At 52.7% G+C, this 11,785-nt stretch overlaps 1 long non-coding RNA gene across 1 annotated transcript; it reads right to left on the bottom strand.

The window, feature by feature from the left end:
- Positions 1–3,722: 3,722 nt before the first annotated feature.
- Positions 3,723–9,498, bottom strand: LOC124982047 (uncharacterized). The gene is made up of 5 exons (XR_007108165.1): positions 9,366–9,498; positions 8,617–8,810; positions 8,024–8,079; positions 7,569–7,686; positions 3,723–7,259 (listed from the first exon to the last, which is right to left on the bottom strand). It is a non-coding gene; the product is annotated as an uncharacterized LOC124982047 (long non-coding RNA).
- Positions 9,499–11,785: the final 2,287 nt, after the last annotated feature.

Genomic DNA, 11,785 nt, shown 5'->3' with positions numbered 1-11,785 from the left:
AAAAAGGACTGGAGATGTAGCTCAGTTGCAGAGTATTTGCCCAACTTGTATGCAGTCCTGGGTTTAATTTCCTATACTGCAAAAAAAAAAAAAAAAAAAAAAAAAAAAGGTAAAAAGGTAAAAAGAAAAATCAATTCCACCGGGAACTGAGCATGGCATGCAATCTCTTCACCATGCACAAACTGAGTGATCTGGATAAGTTAAGGGGCAGGGGGCAGAAATGATGCAGGAACATTTTCAAGCTCCTGCCTGTCCTAGGAGGTCACTGTCTAGCCTTTGCCCAGGAGGCCTTCATGCATAATTGTAGCTTTTCTGCAGGAAAAGCAGAAGGACAGCTGCTGCTAATTTAATTTCATCCAATTTGGGTGGTATTTATCAAGCCTTATGTGTAAGGCACCTTCTTAACAATGTACCAACCCCCCACAACACTCACCACCCACTTCCCCCTACGAAAAATCTGACCACAGGATTCCCAGGCCGGCTGGGAAGCCTCCAGTCTCCTGTATCACCAGGGTCTGGGCCTCCAGGTGGCCAGGGGAGGGAGGCTGTGGCGGAGCCAGCTGCTCTGACATTGTGTTCTCTCTCCATTCGGTTCTGATGCTGACACTCTGCAGGCTGCTACAAAACTGCTAGGGAGACATGCAAGGGCACAGGATGGCATCAATGGCATCAGAGGGGAAGCTGACAAGGAAGGATCTTCTGCTCTTGTTGTGATTGCTACTTCTATTTTCCGAGAGTGCAGCAGTGGGAAGTGCCTGCTCCCTTCCTTCTGTGTGTCCCTGAGCCCAAGGCACAAGTACAAGAGGCAAGGGCACTTTATGTTTTCTAAGGCTCATGCCTTGGGTCACATCCGTTCCCTAGAGCAGGATCCAGTGATAAAAGGCAGGTGTGGTTTCCAGGGCCTCTGCAGGAAGGAGGCAGCTACGCTACTCATCTCTGAACCCATGCCCTTCCCAAAGAGCTTCCCCAAGTTTCCCTCCTTGAAATGTGAAAGGATGCTTTCCTGGTATTCTGTCTAATCCTGTCGTTGTATATATGTGGTGGCTTTGAGACTGTTGCGGCTAGCATCCTGGGAGATCAGGAGAGTGGGGAGGCAGGGACCACCCCTCACCGATCAGTCAGAGGCATCTTGTCTTCTTTTGATGAAAAAACACTACTCCGAAATGACTCTGGAGAAAGGAAGCCCAGAAGTACTGAATGGAGGGTGGGAAAACTTTATTTTTTTTTTAAAGAATGGAAATTATTTTCTTAACTGCAGGGGAGAAATTTCCCTCAGGAGGGGGAACAGTCCTAAAGAAACCTCTGCAACCAGTGCTGGGATAGGCAGAATGACTAGTGCCCTCTGACTGGTACAGTGTGTAGGCCAGGGCCGAGGCAGGAGCCAGAGAGGGTGCGGAGGACTCCAGCAGGAGCAGCAAGGTCTGGGCCATGGGACACATAATTGCTTAACCAATAATAATGCCAAAATTGGATAGTCACAGCAGTTCTGTTCTGTAGAAGCACTGGGAAAGAACTGCAGGAAACCCCATTGGGCCTTAAACCAAAGCAATCTGAATGAAATCATTGCGGAAGGGGGCTGAAAGGAAGCCCCTCTGTGAAGTCCTGGTGCACTTTCCTGTGTGTCAGTTTTCTGGTCAAATGTCTTCTGGTCCTGACCTGTGACCTCTAGAGGTCAAGTGGCTCATGCATGACCTTGAGACGAGGGTTCTGAAGGTTATTTCAGGGTACTGGTGGGTTAACCCAGAGGAGACTGTAGCACTAACTCTGTACCCTGGTGGGCCCAACCAGTGAGGAATTTGGTTCTTTTAAAAATAGACACCTGCCCTGTCCTGAAAACAGTGGCATTTGCAAAGAGTTTTAGGATGTCAGCTTTCAGCTTCTCTCTTTCAAAGGGACTTCCAAGTGGCTCTGTCCCTTTTAGCACAGGATCTGGGACTATATCGCTGACTAAGGCTGAGGGAGGAGTGTGTCATTTTCCTCCTGGGTCGAGGATTTGGTTGTTTTTAGCTTCTTTGGAGAGTTGTGGGGGTGGGGAAGGAGGGTGTTTGGGGACGCGAAGACGTGTCGCTGGGTCCTGGGGGAAGATGCCCAAGCTTTGGCCTGCAGAGGAGTCTGGGGATTTCGTGGAGAGGCACTGGGGACACGAGCCCCGCCCCTGGCTCTGCTAGTGGGGGGGGCGGTCAAGGCAGTGCCCACGAAGTGACATTTCCAGGTAGGGTCAGTCCCCAACCACCCCGCCCCCGCCTAGCGCCACACCCCTGCAAGGCCGCGCTGACAGCCCTTCTTTCTAGCACGTTCTAAGCCTTTCTGGGGGTTTCGGGGTGCCTAACCGGGCCGCCGAGGACAGAAGGAGGTCGAGGGGAGAGGGCGTAAAGGGCAAAAGGCCCTCCAGCTGGCGGTGTGATGGGTGCGGCGGCTTGGAAAGTGCTGGAGGTGGCGAAGGGGTCCTTTCATTTTTCACAGGCCTGTGGTTTGGCATGGCGTATTTTTCCAATCTGACCCCCTGCCCACCGCCTCCACCGCCACAGTCAGCACCCGTGCCTGCCCGGGCTTGTAATTACCTTTAAGTTGAAGGTCCAGTGGTGACTGGCTCCAGGGTGAAGTTGGGGGAACAGAGGTGCGCGAAAAGGGGACAGCGCGGGAGGACTGCCCGCCGCTGCTGGTGGTCCGGTGCAGAGGACACCCTCACTTCTCTGTGTCCCTCGACTCTTAGGACTTTGGCTTGGGGCATATTCTGGAACGGGACTGAAATAAAACCGGATCTACATGCACCTCGGGACAGTTCAAAACCTTAGGTAATGCAGATGACCCAAATCTCAGGAGTCCCACATCCTGCTGATTTAGAAAAGAAAAAGGAAAAAAAAAAAAAAAAAAAATCAAAACAGAAAACAGGAGCAGGAGCCAAAACAAGAAAAAAGAAGCCACTGCCTGCTCATCTCTGCCTTGCTACATGTCTGTGGCTCAAGTTCATTAGGGAAAAAACAAAAACAAAAACAAAAACAAAAACAAAAACAAAAAAGGGAGAGGGAGAGTGTCTTGGGCAAGGGAAGGCGGAAAGTGGTGCTCTGGGTGGCCGGGCGGGGGGTGGAAGGCAGTACTTAGCTGCAGCAGGCTGAGGAACCCGCGCACTCGGGCTCAGAGCGCCTTGAAAACTCGACACCAAGAAGCAAAATGAAGTCGTATTGCCTCTTAGGTTCCAGGCCTCAAGATTTTTGTACTGTGTCTGTTTAAGCAATAAATAGACTGAACTTAAAATGACCACACACTCCCATTGAGTGTGAGAGTAAAGTCCCTTGTGATCCTGAAGGTTGTTTTGGGCTTCTGCAGCATGACGCAGGCCCTTATTCCTTGACATTTCCATTTTATGACCAAAGGATAAGAAAACCAAAAGGTGAACCTACTGAGAATTGCTGACACTTCCTTTCTGGGCCGAACAGTCCTTTTTCTCAATTAGGCCTATTTCCCACACCCTCACCTAAATTTGGTGCTTCAAAATGTCTCCAGGCCTCTTGTAGATCCCTGTGCAGTACAAAGCAACATTGCCTCCAATAAATTCCATTTAAACTCCTTGTTCTATGTCTACATTTGAGATGCAATGAAATATATATATATATATATATATATATATATATATATATATACACACACACACATACACACACACACATTTTAACAAATTAAGACTTGGCAAAAACACCCAATGAAAGAATTGTAGATGGGACTTAGAAGGAAAAAAAAATCTTTATTAGGTAACGTTATTGACATACTTGTCTGTGTGAATCAGCGGCCACACCTCACACACACACCAGCACTCCTCAGTCAGCCCATGTTGACTCATGGGGTTCTAAACCACCCACAGAGTAGAAGAGGAAGGGGGGCGGGTGCTCCATCTGTCCCAGGGAGAAGCTTTGCAGCTGCCCCCAGAGGATTGCATCTAAGGTTGGAATGGAGGACAGATATTATGTAAGTTCAATAGTGGGAAAGAAAATTTCCCTCTGGAGACTGTATAGATGGGTAGACTTCTGTGTGGTCAAGTGCCTTGCTATAAATACCAGCAATGGGTATGAATGTGTGAAAATGAATATATGGACGTGTACTGACAAATGCCTGATGAGGACCTCTCCCTCCCCCAGTTTTAATTTCTCTGGCTAAAGCTTCTTGTGCATTCACAAAAGCCCCCACCCTCCTTGGTTACAGAAGCAACTTAGTGTTTACCTTTACTTCTGTTAAGAGGCCGATTTTCCCCCCCCATTGAAACAGATCTGGGCTGTCTCTGGCAGGGGAAAGAATATTAGACAATTTTCCTGTTACGTTCCTAAATCCATCCAAAGTGTTGGGCAGGTATAGTTCCCTTAAGAATTGCAGGAGCTTGCACCTGATTATGATGGTGGTGGCCTACATGAACCCAGGGGCCTTCTCAGTGTATTCATTCAGCAAACATTTTAAAATCATGTTTCCTCCTTCATTTTAACCATAAGATGCAATTAGAAGGGCTCAAATAGGGGAGATGCTGAGAATTAAATTATCTTCAAAGAGCAGAAATCTTTAGGTTCCTTGCATAAGTAATGCTGGGCATAAATGGGTCCTAGATTTAGGAGGAGGGAAGCAGCTCAGGCTGACCCTCACTCTGATACTTCATTTGGTGAACACAAAAGTGAACTTAAAATTACACAAGGGGTACAGAAGGCCATTAAAGCCCCACATAAAAACCCATTCTGTAATGAGACCTGGTGGACACAGGCAAATACATCACTGTGCACAGGCCCAGCAACTCAACACTCCCACACATTAAAGCTTTCTGGAACAAGCGTTTACGTAATTAAAAACCCTCCCATCATAGATTCTCTGCAGCAGAAACCCTGCAGGTCTTGCGGTAGAAGCTCTCTGGGTGAAGCATGTTAGGTTTCCTACTTAAAGGAGCATTATTTGGGGAGGCATTGGGAGATTACACCGGAGGGCACATTAGAGAAGAGTACAGCAATGTCTGAAGGAATTGCGGGGAAGTAGTTAGGAGCAGAGGCTCACTAATGTGCACATTTGTGGGGCAAGGGGTTTGGTTATCAGAGGCTTAGACCACGCCTAGGAAAACTGCAGAAACCGCCTGGGGAGGACGAGAGGATGTTCCTTCCAACGAGGCATGCCACATTGGCCCTTCTCTTTGCTAGCCTATTCAGAAAGGGTGGTGGGCACAACCAGGACCAGGAGGGCACTAGCTCCCAGGAAGATATTTTGAAGGCAGTGGCTACTGTGCCTCCTCTGACAACCTTTCCAGTGCAACTCTCCCTTTCTGTCCTGTAGCCAAGCGTGCCTCCTGGGGCAGCACAGAAACTGCAGTCTGCAGGATGGGCATGCAGCTTGCTCTCTGCAGGGTGGAGGAGCTTGCGGCCCATTCCTGTAGAGTCAGAGGTGGTTCGGTTAATACCTAGGTGGGGTGCAGCGCACTTGGTCTTGGCCTGTCTGACTCCGAACGTTCCCTTAGGAGGGCAAATGAAGAACCTAAGATGAATACCTGCGGTGACTGGCACACAGTAGGTACTCAACTACTTGTGAGAAAACGAGTCAGGGAGGGGTGCCAACCCATGGTATCTGGGCTTGACTGAGGCTTTGGAGAGAAGTCCCCAGTTAGCTAGAACTGACACTCTTTAGGCCTTGATTACTGTACCAGGAATCAAATTAAACTCCTAAGCATCCCTTATGGGCTTGGCCTTGTAAAGGCAGGCCTCTGGCGCAGGGGTGGAGGGGGGTGAGGGGATGCAGCAGGCTTTCTGGGTAGGAAGATGCAGTTCCTTTCCCTGCTTTTCCCTCGACTGCCCCTCCTCCATTTTCTCCACCTGTAAATTAATGAGTTTAGGTTCTGCCACCATCCACTGCAGCTTGGCTATTAATGCCGAGCTGGAGATGGGATGGGACTATGACAGGGGTCTCTAGGACCAGCTGAGGCTCAGGGTCTGTGATGGGGACCAAGGCCCGATTCAGACAGTAGGTTCTTCAGGACGTGAAAGGAGTAACCCTTTTTCATTCCTGGATAGCTGCCTTCAAAACGCTCCTCAGACCCCCACCTGCACACATGCTGTGTTTTTTTTTTTTTTTTTTTTTTTTTTTTTCTTCTTTTCAGGTTTTAAAAGGAATGCCTCCCTTCTGTAGGTGTGGCTGTCCTTTCCTCTGCAGTCCCTGGATCCTCCCTGAAACTGCAATGCCAGCGCAGGGAGGGCATGGGGTGCTCCTTGGAGCCCAGGCCCGGCTCTCAACCCTTGTGGAGCTCGGGAACTGGCCAAGAGCTTATTCCTTCTTGTCTGCATAGCCCAATGACTTCCTTAAGCTTGTCTGGTGCTCATAGCTCTACAGCAAGGGGTAACAAACAGTGTCTCCCTCCTTCCAAATGGTCATCCTCCCCCCACCCAAATCCTCAGGCGGAACAATATATCCGCAGTCCAGGCCCTGAGGCAGTCTGCCAGTCTCCTGGATGCCAGATATTTTTCTTTTTAAGGGCAAACCAAAAGCTAAGCCCAGAACAAAACCACAGCCACGGGGGAAGATGTCGATCCACGCACGTACAATGCATCCGAGCCCGGATAAAAATATGCACAGAAGGACTCGGCCACGCGCTTAAGGCGAGCCCCCCCACCCCCCGCCATATCTGCGCTTGCACAAATCTGTTTCGGTCACAGAATCACTTCGGTTTCCCTCCCTCAGTCTGTTTGCATCCCTAAGCCCCTGTCACAAGCCACACACCTCCCCACCCTAAGGCTCCGGTGCGGGACAGCCTGCCGCAGGACCAAGCGACCCCTCCTGTCTGCCGCGCCCGCAGCCGCAGCCGCAGCCGCAGCCGCAGCCGCAGCGCTGAGGTCTGCCGAGGACTCCTCGGCTCAGTGGCTTCTTCCTCGGCGGCCCTCGCGGACCCATGGTGCTCAGCCAGCCCCATTCTTGGCATTCACCGCGTGCCTTAATTGTATGGACATTTAAATCAAGGTCCGCTGTGAACACGGAGAGAGAGGCCTTTCTCCTGAGGAAGGAAGGAAAGGTGAAAGAAAGGAAGGGGCTAGGGTGAAGATGGGATGAGAAAGCGAGGAAAGAGAAATAAAAAGCGGCGCGAGTGCGCACTGACAGCAGGGAGAGGGGTGGGGGCGGGGAGCGCCGGGAGGAAAGGACCACAGCATCCTCCCTACCGCAGCTCCCCCAATCACACAGACAATGAGATAACGGCGACGTCTTCCAAAGGCTCTTTGTTCTCCGCATCCTTTCGTTTCCAGGCTTTTTTCCTGCAAAGCGGAGGGGGTGGGGGTTGGGGGTGTGGGTGGAAGTGGGAGACGGAGGGGTGCCTCCCCCGTGTTAATTATCCCGACTCCCCTCGCCCTTCTCGGTGCGCCTCGCTTTCCCCGCAGCTCCAGACAATGAAAACACAACATCAACCCCACCTCGCCCCAGAGTCGCGAACCCACCCACTCCGTCCTCAGCTTTGCCCAGGAAGCTAAGGGGGGCCAGAAGGCGGAAGATGAGGGCAAGGAAAGAAGAGAGTAATAGGGGCCCAGCAGCGGCTGCCAGGCAGGGCACCCGGCCACCGCCTTTACCTTGATCGCGGAGTCCAGGCACAGTGTGGCCCGGCGTGCCTGAAGGGCAAGCTGCCGCGGTCCGGGGTCGGGATCTGGGGAATCAGCCTTCCGGAACTCGCCTGCTGTAGTCCTCTCGCTCAGGTCCCAAGTGGTGGAGGGGAAAAAGGAAAAGAGGAAAAAAAAAAAAAAAAAAAAAAGAAAAAAAAAAAAAAACCATAAGAGCGAGGCCCATCTGGCCCCTCATCAGCTTTGTCAAGTCTTGCATACGCTAAAATGCTAATGACCTAGATAGCTCATGCAAAATGCAGCAGGGAGGGAGGGAGCGAGGGAGGTGGGAGGGAGGAAGAGAGCGAGCGAGTTGGGGGGGCAGGGAGGGGGAGACGAGGGAGGAGGGAGAGGAGGAGGGGGAAGGGAGACGGAGAACGAGAACACCCCTACACTCTTCCCACCCCATCTCTGTCAATGGGCTTTACCGGGTAAAGGGTGGGCGTAGATTTGAAAGGTCACTCGTATATAATGTGGCTGAATCCTTGGGTCAAAAAAAGGGAGAGACAGAGGATGAGAGTCTCTAAAGCCAAAGGGACAATAAGACATAATTTTAAGCCCTCTCCCTCCTTGCCCTCCCCACCCCTCCACTCTGTTTACACACAAATCCAGTCGCCACCTTATGCATGTACATGGACATGTCAATTTCTCAAAGCTCCGTTCTAGACGCCCGTACTCTCATTCCCAGCAAAATTCGTTTTGTGGACTGGAGGGGGAAACCCCCCCGGACCCCACCCGTCCTCCAGCTGGCCCAGCCCATTCACCTCCACCTCGCCGCACTATTCCCTTACCCCTCCAGGCAGCATTCGGCTGCTTCTCTTTTCTTAGTCTTCCGGTCCCCACTCCCCTTCCCAACACCCGCATTTTGAGAAGGGCAGGCAGGGAGCAAGAAAAGTCAAGTTAAATTCTCCTGGATCTCCTTCGATTCAGCTATCTCTCCGAGGATGGGGAACCCAACCCCTCCCTAAAACTGACACTCAAAAAACATCCCAAAAGTATCAATAATATTCAATCCGACTACCCTCAGAGGTCCGCACGCCCAGCAGGCGCCCTTCGGCCGAGGAGATCACTAGTGTTCCAGAGCGCGTCCCTTCTCGCCAAGCGCAAGGTGCTTTGTCCCGGCGTCCGCCCAAGGTCTTCATCTTTTTGTTCTCCTTTTTAAGAGCCTGGTCGCAGTCCGCAGCGTTTCTGCCAGTCCATCCAAAAGCAGTAGATCTACTCAAATAAAAGGGATCAAGATAATATACATGCAGATAAACGAGGGAGGGATGCAGAAAGCAAAGTAAGCCAGCATTTTTAGGGAGCGGCCGCCGGGTCGAGTCCGAATTGCTTCCTTCCCTAGGAAAGGGGCGGGCGGCGAGTAGGCGCTGGTGGTCGCTCCACCTGGCAGAAGGAAATGATAACCATGATAAGGGGCATCATGGTAATGATCGTGAGCGTGATTAAAAAAAAAATCAGAATCTCCCTTTGGTGAACCAGAGCATGCGTGCAGAAGGGACTGCACTGCTGGCGGCGGCGGCCGGGGGGATGGATGGGAGCGCGGGAGGCAAAGGTTGTGGAGGCAGCACCCTCAGATGAATAATAATAACGCGCAGCAAAGTTGCGCTGTAGCCTGGAAATCCAGCCCTGCGCGTGAACTCGCGTCGAGTGCGGATTGCAGCGGATGGGGAAAAGGGGGAGGGGTGGATGGAGAGGAGGAGGGAGGGGGAGGGGTGAAGAGGAAGGCTGAGGGGGACAGAAAGAATTTGGAGTCTCTTAATTTATCCTTACCAAGCCCTGATCTCGTTCACAGTCTTCGTTGGGTGAGGTCGATGTCCTTTTTAAAAATTATTATTCCTTTAACGGATTATTCAGCTAAGAGAAGCCACATCTGCTGACAGTTCCGAAAACAAGAGGATTAGGAGCCGGTCCACAGAGCCCGGCCCGCAGCCCCCCACCCCCTCTGCACCAGCACACGTCATTCTCACTGCTCCCGGGCACCTCCCTCTCCTCCGTGCTCCGGAGAGCAGTGCCAAGGAAAATGCGGATTTGGGGAAAGTGAGAAGTGGGAGCGCTCAGAAGAGCGGGAAAGCCAAGGCCGGAGGTGGCGATTCGCACCCCCACACTCGCCCACACTTCCGTTTATCCGTTTGGATCCCGGGAGAAGGGGGCGCTTTCTCCGCGCGCACACGCGCCGCATCTGCAATGGTCCGTGCCCTCCGCCCCCTTAACGCCACCCCGGCGGCCGCATCCGAGGCAGAGTCCTTCGGCGGCCCGGGACGTCAAACTCACACCTACCTCCATCGCGTCCTCCCCTCTCCCAGTCCCCGTCCCCTTCCCTGGTCGCCGCGGCCCGGCTGTGCGACACCACGGTTGGTCCACTCCCGACCTCTCACGCCTCGGCAGATGGAAGGGGGGCCCAGGGCAGCCGCACACCTTCTGCTCCTCGCCCCGGCCTGAGGCGCGAGGTTGGGGCTCCGGCCCGCCGCGGTGCCGGCGAGGAGGGTGCGGGCGGTTGGGGGGGCGCTGCGGCGGATGCGGTTGACATCACTGCCGAGAGCGCGCGGCTGCCGGGCCGCTGCGGCGACCCGTGCGCGGGTGCAGCCTCCCCCCAGCCCCGCTCCGGGCCGGCGTCTAGGCAGGACAGCGGCTGGGGGTGGGGAGCGGAGTGGGGCGGGAGGGGGAGCACCACGGTCCCATCCCTCCGCCCCCTGCAGTCAAGGTGAACGTGAAGGAGAGCGGGCGCGCGTGCCCGCGCCTCTGGATTCGTGCACGCGCCCCGCCCCTCCTGTCGCGCTTTTGCCGCCCGCGCCCGCTAGGGCCAGATGGACGTCCGAGATTAGAGAGGCACAAAAGTGCATCTCTACGTCGGGCCACTGGTTTCGCGGACATGCAGACACACTCTGGGTAGCGCCTTTTGTTGTGGTAGTTCTGAGGGTCCTGGTCCCCCACCCCCCAACCAGAGTGTGGGGTTAGCTTGGTCTAAAGGACTCAGAATGAATCTGCCCCAAAGAGTAAAACCCAAAGCCCCCCCCTCGAAACAAACAGAACCCCCCAAACACCACAAAAACAGAAAACAAATCCTCTGCGCCTGCGATGACAGTTCTTCAATCTTTCCAAAAGGTCAGGGTGCCAGCGAATCAACCCCAACCCCGGCGACTTAGGCCCACTCAGGCTCACTACTTGCTCTCCCCACTCCCGCTTCTCTTCTTTGAAGATTTAAAAATAATCTTAAGTGTTTCTTGGGCAGCTCCGGATTCAGGACAGCGAGAGACCGGGAGAAGGAGCCCTGTCAGCTAAAAGCAGCCCTCCTCAAATCACACAGGCCTAGCGCGCGTGGTCCTGCCGGGGTCGTGCAGAGGTGCCTCTCTGCAATGAACGAATGGTGACCCCCCGCGCTGCCCTTCTCCTTTCAAGGCCATTTCGGCTCTTGTCAATTATTGGGTGTTTGTCCCAACAGAAGAAGAATAGCAAGCCAAAATCTCTCAGCTCTGGCTTTTTGCTTCAACAATGCACCACTAGAAGCTTAGAAAATAAACAGTTTTTGTGAATTTCAAGAGGTGGAAAGCTGGAAAGAGAGAGAGAGAGAGAGAGAGAGAGGAGTAGGAAAAGGGATATGAAACATCTTTGCAATAGATTTCTAATTTAAGGTGGTAGCTAGTTGAAAAAATCCATGTCTGGGCTATGTTCCTGGGGAAGACTTAACATTCTTATAATGTTCTTCTCCGACCGAAATACTTTTCCGAGGGAAGAACTCTACTGGTGTAGCTTGGCTCAGCACTTCCACCATTTTGATAAGGGTTTTAGGATTATTTGTTTTCTAGTTACCAAGAATTCCTTCAGCAGCTAGCTTCTGAACCCCTGCCACAAGGAGGGATGGGACTGCAGTGACTTGAGTTCCAGTTGGTCTGGGCTGAAGGACAGCAGGACCTATGGGGCTGCTGCCCTTGCTGGGTTTTCTTAAAGGCCTGGTTTTGTTTAGCTTGAGGATGGTTTCCATGCAGTCCCTCCTGCGGGTTGCTGCAATGCAGGATATTTGCTCTCTCATCTTGCGGCAGGGGGGAGGGGAGCAGAGGGATGGTTTTGTAACAGGCTCTGCAGGCCTGAGTGGGAACGCCTTAAATGATGAGCCCTGGGTTAAAACAGAAACGGGGTGTGTGTGTGGGGGGAGCAGCTGATGCTGAATTAATAGTTAGAGCATACCCCTGGGG

This window comes from Sciurus carolinensis, chromosome 4 (genome assembly GCF_902686445.1).
Source record: "Sciurus carolinensis chromosome 4, mSciCar1.2, whole genome shotgun sequence".
NCBI lineage: Eukaryota > Metazoa > Chordata > Mammalia > Rodentia > Sciuridae > Sciurus > Sciurus carolinensis.
Note: the sequence above shows the minus strand (reverse complement) of the source record. Positions and strands in the feature narration are given on the sequence as shown.